The following is an 8735-nucleotide window of genomic DNA, read 5'->3' on the forward strand; positions in this document are numbered from 1 at the left end:
CTCTCTGGGGGACCTGGCAATTCTCAGCTTCCTGATGTCAGGGTCCCTTCAGAGCCTACAAGACATCAGGGACCCTCTCACAAGGAAGGGGTCTTCACTTTGTTGTCTCTCCAACCTTTAGCACCAGTGTGTTGCTGGCAGCAGCAGTGGCTGCTATTCAAGGGTTTTGATAACAGGTTGACTGCTGTGGACTTCTTAGACTCCTGTTGCTCTGCTCGCGGGCACAGAGGAACTGGAGCGAGGGCACACATCTGCAAGAACTCCTCCTCTGAGCTTGGTTTCCTGTGCCAAGCTGTTGGCAACAGCCAGAGAAGCAAAGTCACCTGGAGGCCTGGGCTGGGGCAGAACTGGGGACTGGATCGTGATCAGTGATGTCATCACGATGGGCAGGGCAGCAGGTAGAAGACGCGCTCAGGGCCAGGCCCGCCTTCCTCCTTCACAACTTGTTTGTGTTCTAGCTTTGCTCTAAGCCTGGGAGCCAGTCCCAGTATCACCTTGAGACCATGAGCTTAATTAGTAGCACAACACACAAATGAGATCTGGCTCCTCTGGGACAACCACCTTCTCCTGGCACGGGCACTGAGCAGGCATGCTCTGCCCCAACTTCACTTCCTGGCCCAGGTTACTTTCATTGAGTGCATCACCACAGGTGACACGGAGAGCTTGCCAGGACCCCTGGCACATGCCCCTCCAAGTACTGTGCTGGCCTTCCAACATCCGCTATTCCCAAACGCTATGAAGATCCTTCTTCCCCTCCCCAGTCCTCCACATCCTAGCCCACAGAATACAAAGCCACACCCCTTGCCCCCCATCCTTGATGCCCGGCCCCCATCTCTCAGCTCCTACAAAGAGCTTCCTCCCTCTCCTATTGCAGCCCAAATGCAGAGTTCAGGTCTTCACCCAGATCTGCAGAATCCCAATCCCAGGGCAGGGACCCTGGGGCAGTCTTTAGATTTCACTTCCTAGATGCTAGTGTTTGGGGTTGGTTGTTTGTTTTTGTTTTTGTCTTTGTTTTCCACTTGGGAGCCTCTGGTTACAGAATAAAGTCCAAAAGCCTTCATAGCACCTTCATAAGTGACCTTCACAAGACTCCCTGGTCCTTCTTTTAACAGGAGACTCATTGTCCTTGACATTGTCCCCAGCATCATGGGTGCTACCCTTTCCCAGTGTCCCCTACACAAGTTCATCCTTCTGTCTGGAAGAACTTGGCCCCCTTTCCCCTCTGGCAAACATCTGATGTCTTTTAGGACAAGGTCAAATAATACATTCTCTAGAATCTTCCTGCCTCCCTCCTGAGGAGGTACTTGTTCCCCAGCTCTAAGTCATACCACGGTAATGGTTCTTCTTACCTCATTCTGTTCTCTTCCTTTAACCTAACTCAGCGCCAGCCACTCACCAGAGCCAGCGCTGGAGGGCAAAGGAGAATCTTATTTACCTGGAAGCCCCAGCAGCTAACGGGGGCTCACATCCCTAGTGGGAACTTGGTAAATATTCATGTGAGGTGAAGTGGTCTCTTGGCCCCTCATTTCCATCTCTTCTTAATTGGGGTTCTGCCTTAGGCTGCCAGGCCTTTATTTAAACCTTGGTCATTAAAAGGCAGTTTCTTTGTTTCTCCTGCATAGTTCATATTTAGTCAAAGAGATTTATTTGTCTAATAAACACCCCTCTGCAGGCAGCCACATCCACTGGCTGTTCCTATGGAGAAATGAAAGGGAGGCCCAGGGTGTACCCAGCATCCTGTGTGAGTGCAGAAAAAGGGGCTGGGCAAACTTGCTAAGTTTCTTTGCCAGCTGCTGATCAAGGTGACTTCCCTGGTACTCGGCTCCTGTGTTGGTTTGCAGGTTAAATGTGATTTGAGGTGGTAGAGAAGGGGTGCTTAGAATCTTTTCCTTATTTTCCTGACAGCCTCGATTTTTAGGACTGAGAAAAGATGATCTTGGGCTTATGTTCTAAGAGGGCAGCTGTCAGGGTGCAAGGCTCCCCCAGCTATAGAAAGGCATGCTGGCCGAGGGGAAGTGTAGGGCTCTCCTCAGCCCTCGAGCACTTTCTCCCGACCCGTGGGAGAAAGGCTGGAGCGTGAGCGTGCCCTAGTGTGAAAAGCCGAGGGCGTGTGTAAGTCGCGAAAAAACGCCCACCCAGCCCCCTTACGTTTAAATAAGGACTCAGGTCTCCAGGCGCTTTGGGGAAAACATCGCGTGAAATCCAAGGTTTTAGTTTCAGGGTGGGGGTTTATATAGCAGTAATGGCGGCAGGAAGGGGAGGGACTTGGAGTGGCTAGCTAGACACGGCGATAGGCTGATTATGAGCTGTCCATCACGGTGACGTCACGGGACTTCCTCTATGGGCGGTCATCAATCCCATAGGACTGCCCCCTGAGTTCCGCCCGCCGCCATCTTGGTGCGCATAGGCAGGGCTAGCAGCCACGCGGCCCCCGGCCAGGAGAAGAGGCGGGCCTAGGATCACCTCTTAAAGCAATAAGCCGGTTCCCAACAGGGAAGCATGACAACAATCAAGATATAGTGTACGTATGAATTGACATATTGAATCAAAGCTCCTTTGTACAACTACTTAAAGATGATTTTCCCAAAGTTTTATAAAGAAATGCATGCTGGAGATAATTTCCAAAACTACAGGAAAAACTGTGCCCGACACTGTGTATTGAGATATCAAAATCAGTCTGGAGAGGCCAGTGTGTGTGTGTGTGGGGGTGATATCCATCAGAGGTTTTCAGGACCAATGTCATCCTTCCTGTTGTTTCCTCATTGGGAATGCCATCTCTCTAGGGATTTCTGCTAAGAAACTAGTTGCACAACTACACATCCACTGACATGAACAAAAGGGGGATGGAGTTGGGGGAACTGTCATGTTCTTTGCCAAATAATACTCAGCAGAATTCAGAAGTTGGGGTAGGAAGCGAGGCAGACTGGCAGTGTACTGAGCTCGAAGTAAGCACCATCTTCTTGCTCCCAGACTTCTGCAACTTCAGGTGGGAAAAGGAGCTTTGAAGATCACCTTGCCCTCTCTTCAATTCCCTTTGTGACATCGCCAGCAATTGATGATTACCTCGCCCTTGTCCAATCACTCCCAGTGCCAGAAAACTCATTACCTTCCCGGGCAGCCTATTCCATTTTCAGATTGCTCTTCCCCCAACCTTCTCGCAGAAGGGGCTGACACCTCCCTCCTCTAGCTTCTAGGGGATGGACTTGCTGTGCAGTGTCAGGAATGATTTCAAAGATCTGAGCATTCCCCAGTCCTGGTTCCCACATACTACCTCCGTGGGTGGAGGGAACTTAGATTGGGTGGGGTTTTTTTCCCTATTTTTCTCACATGATAGAGGTCTGTGACAAACAGCCATTTGAGGAAAGCTCCCCAGAGACAGACTGTACTTATTTATCCTCAGGATCAAGACTGTCAGTCATAGCCACCCACACCAAAAGAGTGGCTGTCACTACTCCCAGACTTTCCACAGGGCGGGCACATTGGTGCACTGAAATATTGATCAAACTGGATACAATGATGGCTGGATGAGAGTTGTGTGGGTGAGTGGTTAGATATGTGGATAGGTGGATGAGTGAATGGAAGAATGACTTAGTAGGCAGAAAGCAGCATGGAAATATATAGAGCAGAACAATCCCATGGAACTTCCTGCCTGTCTCTATTGTTCTGGGGAATAGCCCCCCCCAAACAAACAAACTAAAAAGAACCCACAAAAAATGAGGTGCGGGCTGGGAATATGGCCTAGTGGTAAAGTGCTTGCCTCGTATACATGAAGCCCTGGGTTCAATTCCTCAACACCACATATGTAGAAAAAAGCCAAAAGTGGCGCTGTGGCTCCAAAGGTAGAGTGCTAGCCTTGAGCAAAAGGAAGCCAGGGACAGTACTCAGGCCCTGAGTTCAAGCTCCAGGACTGGCAACAAAACCAAAAACCAAAAAAAATGAGGTGCTTACAAAGAGGTGTTGACAGGTAGGTGCTAGTGGCTCCTGCCTGTAATCCTAGCTACTCAGACAATTGCGATCTGGTAGGAAAATCTATGAGACTTTTATCTCCCATTAACCACTAAAAAGCTAGAAGTAGAGCTGTGACTCAAGTAGTAGAGTATGTTAGTCTTGAGCAAAAGAGCTCGGTGATAGCACCCAGGTCCTGAGTTCAAGCTCCAGGACTAGCAACAAAAGAACGAGAGAGAGAGAGAGAGAGAGAGAGAGAGAGAGAGAGATATGTTGGCGTAACTTTGACCCAAATGTTGAAAACAAGCTAACCTTAAAGCTATGAAACAGCTTCCTTGCTCTCTAGGTGTGCCATTTGTTGACCCCTCCACCATATAACAAGTAGTTGGGATGGAAAGGAGCTAGAGCTCGAGTATGCTTGGGCTCACAGGCCATGCTCTCTGTTAAACAGTGAGAAGCTAGAGACAAAGCAACTTCCCAGACATTCAGGATATGAGAACCAGGCTGGGGATATGGCCTAGTGGCAAGAGTGCTTGCCTTGTATACATGAGGCCCTGGGTTCGATTCCCCAGCACCACATATACAGAAAATGGCCAGAAGCGGCGCTGTGGCTCAAGTGGCAGAGTGCTAGCCTTGAGCAAAAAGAAGCCAGGGACAGTGCTCAGGCCCTGAGTCCAAGGTCCAGGATTGGCCAAAAACAAAAACAAAACCAAAACAACCAGGATATGAGAACCAGAGCGCATGATGGGGGCCTGGTCTCTTGGCTCTCAGCCTAGCATCTCTTTCCTCTGTGCTTTCCTGAGATCATTTGATTTTAATCTCAATGTGTTTGTGGAGGATGGGTAGGCCGAGATCAAGGGGAGGCTTCTGGTGGGAATCCCCTTGCTACATCATCACATGCTACACCACGGAGGCAGGAAAGAGAGAAAGACACAAACATTGACAGACAGAGAGACAGACAGATACCCATTTATTTAAAAAAGAATCAGGAACTCGGTCCCACCACAATGGCATTAATCCATTCCTGATAGCTCCCACCTCTTAAAGGCTCTACTTCCAACATGGATTACTTGAGAATAAAGTTTCCAACACAGAAACTCTGGCAGGTGCATTCAAACTATGGTGAGGGGCTTGAAAGAACTAGAATGCACAACTGGAGAGGCAGTTAAAGCAGAGCAAAGGCATTTTGGTAAGGCAACGATCTTCAAAAGAGCCAGCATCAGTGACAGCTCAAGGCAAGGGAACAGTGTAGACTTGACTGTACACATTAGCTAGGGTCATCACTCCAGAGGATCATCCAATGGTGGCTCACCCCTGTCTTTCCAGCTGCTTGTGATGTGGATAGGTTCAGCCTGAGCAAAAAGTTAGTCAGACCTCCATCTCAACAAATAAGGTTAGCATACTAGTATCCATCTGACATCCCCGCCGTGTGGAAGTATAAGTAAGAGGACTGTGGTCCAGGACAGCCTGAGCAAAAACAAAAAGAGGAGGTGGGAGGGGAGATTTTACCTAAAAAATAGCTGAAACTCAAAGGTATAGGGTTGTAGCTCAAGGGATAAAGCACCTGCCTAGCAAGTACAAGGCCCAGAGTTCAAAGCTCCATCATTGCCAATGAATAAACAAAACTAAAGGGTCATTCTCGGAGGCCCAGCAGGACGTGATATAGGAGCAAAGGATGCATGGGCCTTTCTTCTTGTGTCCTGATGAAATAATTCTACTCTCTTGAGTAGAGGGTGAATGTATTTCAAGGAGAATTCTTCTCCGGCCCCTCACAACTCATTATAAGTTAGTAGAGAATGAGCTACAAGTCTTATATCTGACTGTTGAGACATGCAATGTTTTGCAGAAATTACTTAGAATTATTTTGTAGGTCTTCATTTTGACCATTAGTGTGAAGGATAAACAATTCTTCCCGTGTGTACATCATAAATAACTTGGAAGTTGATCTCCTAGAGTTTTGATGTAAAATTCACAACAGGCTCCGTGTAGAAGCCAGGCCCAGCACTGGAAAGACTTCCTGGAGTCACAAACTAAAGACGGGCCCGATAAGACCTGAGATGGGTCCCTGGCATCTGTTATGCACTTGGCTTGCTTAGCGGCATTAAGGAAAGCTTGTAAACTACCTAATAGAGCACTTTAAACTCTAATAAATACGAAATACAATGCCACTGTCAGGAGGCTGGATGGAGGTTAGAGCAAGCCAGGGAAGTAATTTGTGCAATAAATCCTGTGAATTCCCATTACTTTTTTTCTCTCCCTTCAGACAGGCTAAAAATAGAAGCCCCAAATAAATGAATATATCAGAAGTAGAAAAAAGAAAACAGTGATTTAGAAGGAATGACTGCTTGATAGCCTAAGCCATCAGCATGGAAACTGGAGCCCTGATTACAAGTGTGGTGCTGCCACTGTGTTTTCTCAGGAGCCGTGTTTGATTTGAGAAGCCTTGTAGAGCAACTTCCTTTCTAGTTGGGAAAAAACTGTTATCCCCTAGAAATTACAGTGAACAAGGCAAAAGATCAATGGAATATGGACTCAATGGCTACTTGGCTGCTATCTCCCAAGCCTCTTATAGACTGAATTCTTTTTTTTTTTTTTTTTTTTTTTTTTTTTTTTTTTTGCCAGTCCTGGGCCTTGGACTCAGGGCCTGAACACTGTTCCCTGGCTTCCTTTTGCTCAAGGCTAGCACTCTGCCACTTGAGCCACAGCGCCGCTTCTGGCCGTTTTCTGTATATGTGGTGCTGGGGAATCGAACCTAGGGCCTCGTGTATCCGAGGCAGGCACTCTTGCCGCTAGGCTATATCCCCAGCCCCTAGACTGAATTCTTGATGGCCATGAGTGACCCTGGCTGAGGGCATGTTTGTTCTGACATCTCAAGTCACCTGCTTGCCTTCCCATCATGCTGTTCCTGGGGGGCTTGGATCTGGCCCAGTTCTTGTTTGGACTCATGATCAAAGAAGAGACAAGGACCGGGGAGCAAAGGACTGTCCAGGGTGATATTGGGTGGGAGACTAACAACTCAAGAGCTACTGGTTTGACCTGAGGCTTGGTACAGAACTTGGCACCAGAAAAATTTTCCATCCATAGTGTCAACTTTATTCAAAGGCTGGCACCATTTGTGGGCATTGAGTGGCTACCAGAAGCCCCCAATATTCCTACCAGAATGGGGAGAGATCTCTGATTGAATTAGCCCAGGCCACCTGCCAACCTTTCTTTTCTTTTCTTTTTTTTTTTTTTGCCAGTCCTGGGGCTTGGACTCAGGGCCTGAGTACTGTCCCTGGCTTCTTCCCGCTCAAGGCTAGCACTCTGCCACTTGAGCCACAGCGCCACTTCTGGCCATTTTCTGTATATGTGGTGCTGGGGAATCGAACCCAGGGCCTCATGTATATGAGGCAGGCACTCTTGCCACTAGGCCATATCCCCAGCCCCCACCTGCCAACCTTGAACCAGTCCCTGTGGCCCTTGGCAGGGCCATGGAAAGCCTGGCTTTGCCTGGTCCCGGGTTCCATCCTGGGAGCTGGGATCTTGTAGAGGAAGCTTTTCCTGACTCACAAAGATCCTAGGACAGAGCTCTGAGACTGTGGGAAGGAAGAATGCAACTGCTGAGGAGAAGGTACAGGAACCTGGTAGAGAAGGGAAATGCACAGATCTAAAAGGAGATGGAAAGATTATACTTTCAGGGATCATTTCTATAGTATGTTACCAAGAGGAGATCGAAAAGTGGACTTTCTCTCTTTTAGCATTTTAGAGCCAGGATGTAGGCATTTGGGGTTGACTGGGAGACAGCCAGCCAACAGGTACAACCCATGGTTGGCTTGGTGTGCCACCTGGATCCTCTGTCTTGTTCAGAGCTTTTGTTTCTCAGGTAAAGTTTTGTAGGGCCTGCAGAGGACCACCAAGTGGTTGTTTCTTTCAAAACCTAACACAGAGTTGGGCACCATATATATTGGACATTTATGGTGATGTCTTTTTCTTCAAAATGGGGAAAGAAATGTAAAGAGTCACAGGACAGAGTAAAAACAGATGAAAAAGATAACCCAAGTGGATTCAGCCTAGATTGGCAGAAGTCAAACCACCCTTTCCATAGCACAAAAAATGAATCATGCACCCAAATCAGAATAGATAGTGTTCCTATCATTTTTACAGTTTTCTTTATTTTTATTTGTTTGCTACTAGTTCACATCACCTATAATAGGAACACCATATTCTCTGAGGTTCTGGAAGAAATCCCTTTAGTTCCCGGGGCAGAGGCTGAAGTCATGTGCTTTCAGAAAGCATGTGTTAAGGCAAATATTCAAGTGGCTCAGAGTAAACGCTGCTTTCTTTCCTAGCTCCGCTTAGAGTGTATCGTAAGCACAGAGCAATGACTGACCCTGCTAGCTCCATGAACAATAGTTACTTTATTCAAAAAGCCTTATAAACCCCATTTAGCTTTCAGTAGATTGTCACACCTGGAATGATTCCAACAGAGGGGTTTCAGTGTTCTTCTAAGTAGTGTAAGAGCTGGGAGAAAAATGGATGAGAGGATATTAAAATTCCCTTCTTACACAAATACAGAAGAAATATTTTCTCTTTGAAGTTGCTTAAGATGACTGTTTTCCCAAGTCAAAGCAATTGAAACGTGTCTGTGGTAGGCAATGCCTCCTGACAATGATTTATGAAACTCTGAGATGTAGAAGACTAGGGAGACAGCCACTGTAGGGGTACCATGACATCTGAAGTCCCAGAATCTGCCTCAGTACCTGATTGTGAAACAAGGTCTCTGTGGATGTCACTAAGTTAAGACGAGGTCA

The 8735-nt window shown here is 47.4% G+C and overlaps 1 pseudogene; it reads left to right on the top strand.

Moving 5' to 3' along the window:
- Positions 1 to 7606: 7606 nt before the first annotated feature.
- Positions 7607 to 7722, top strand: LOC125363728 (annotated as a pseudogene).
- The last annotated feature ends 1013 nt before the right edge of the window (positions 7723 to 8735 follow it).

The sequence above is a fragment of the Perognathus longimembris genome, chromosome 14 (assembly GCF_023159225.1).
Source record: "Perognathus longimembris pacificus isolate PPM17 chromosome 14, ASM2315922v1, whole genome shotgun sequence".
Lineage (NCBI taxonomy): Eukaryota > Metazoa > Chordata > Mammalia > Rodentia > Heteromyidae > Perognathus > Perognathus longimembris.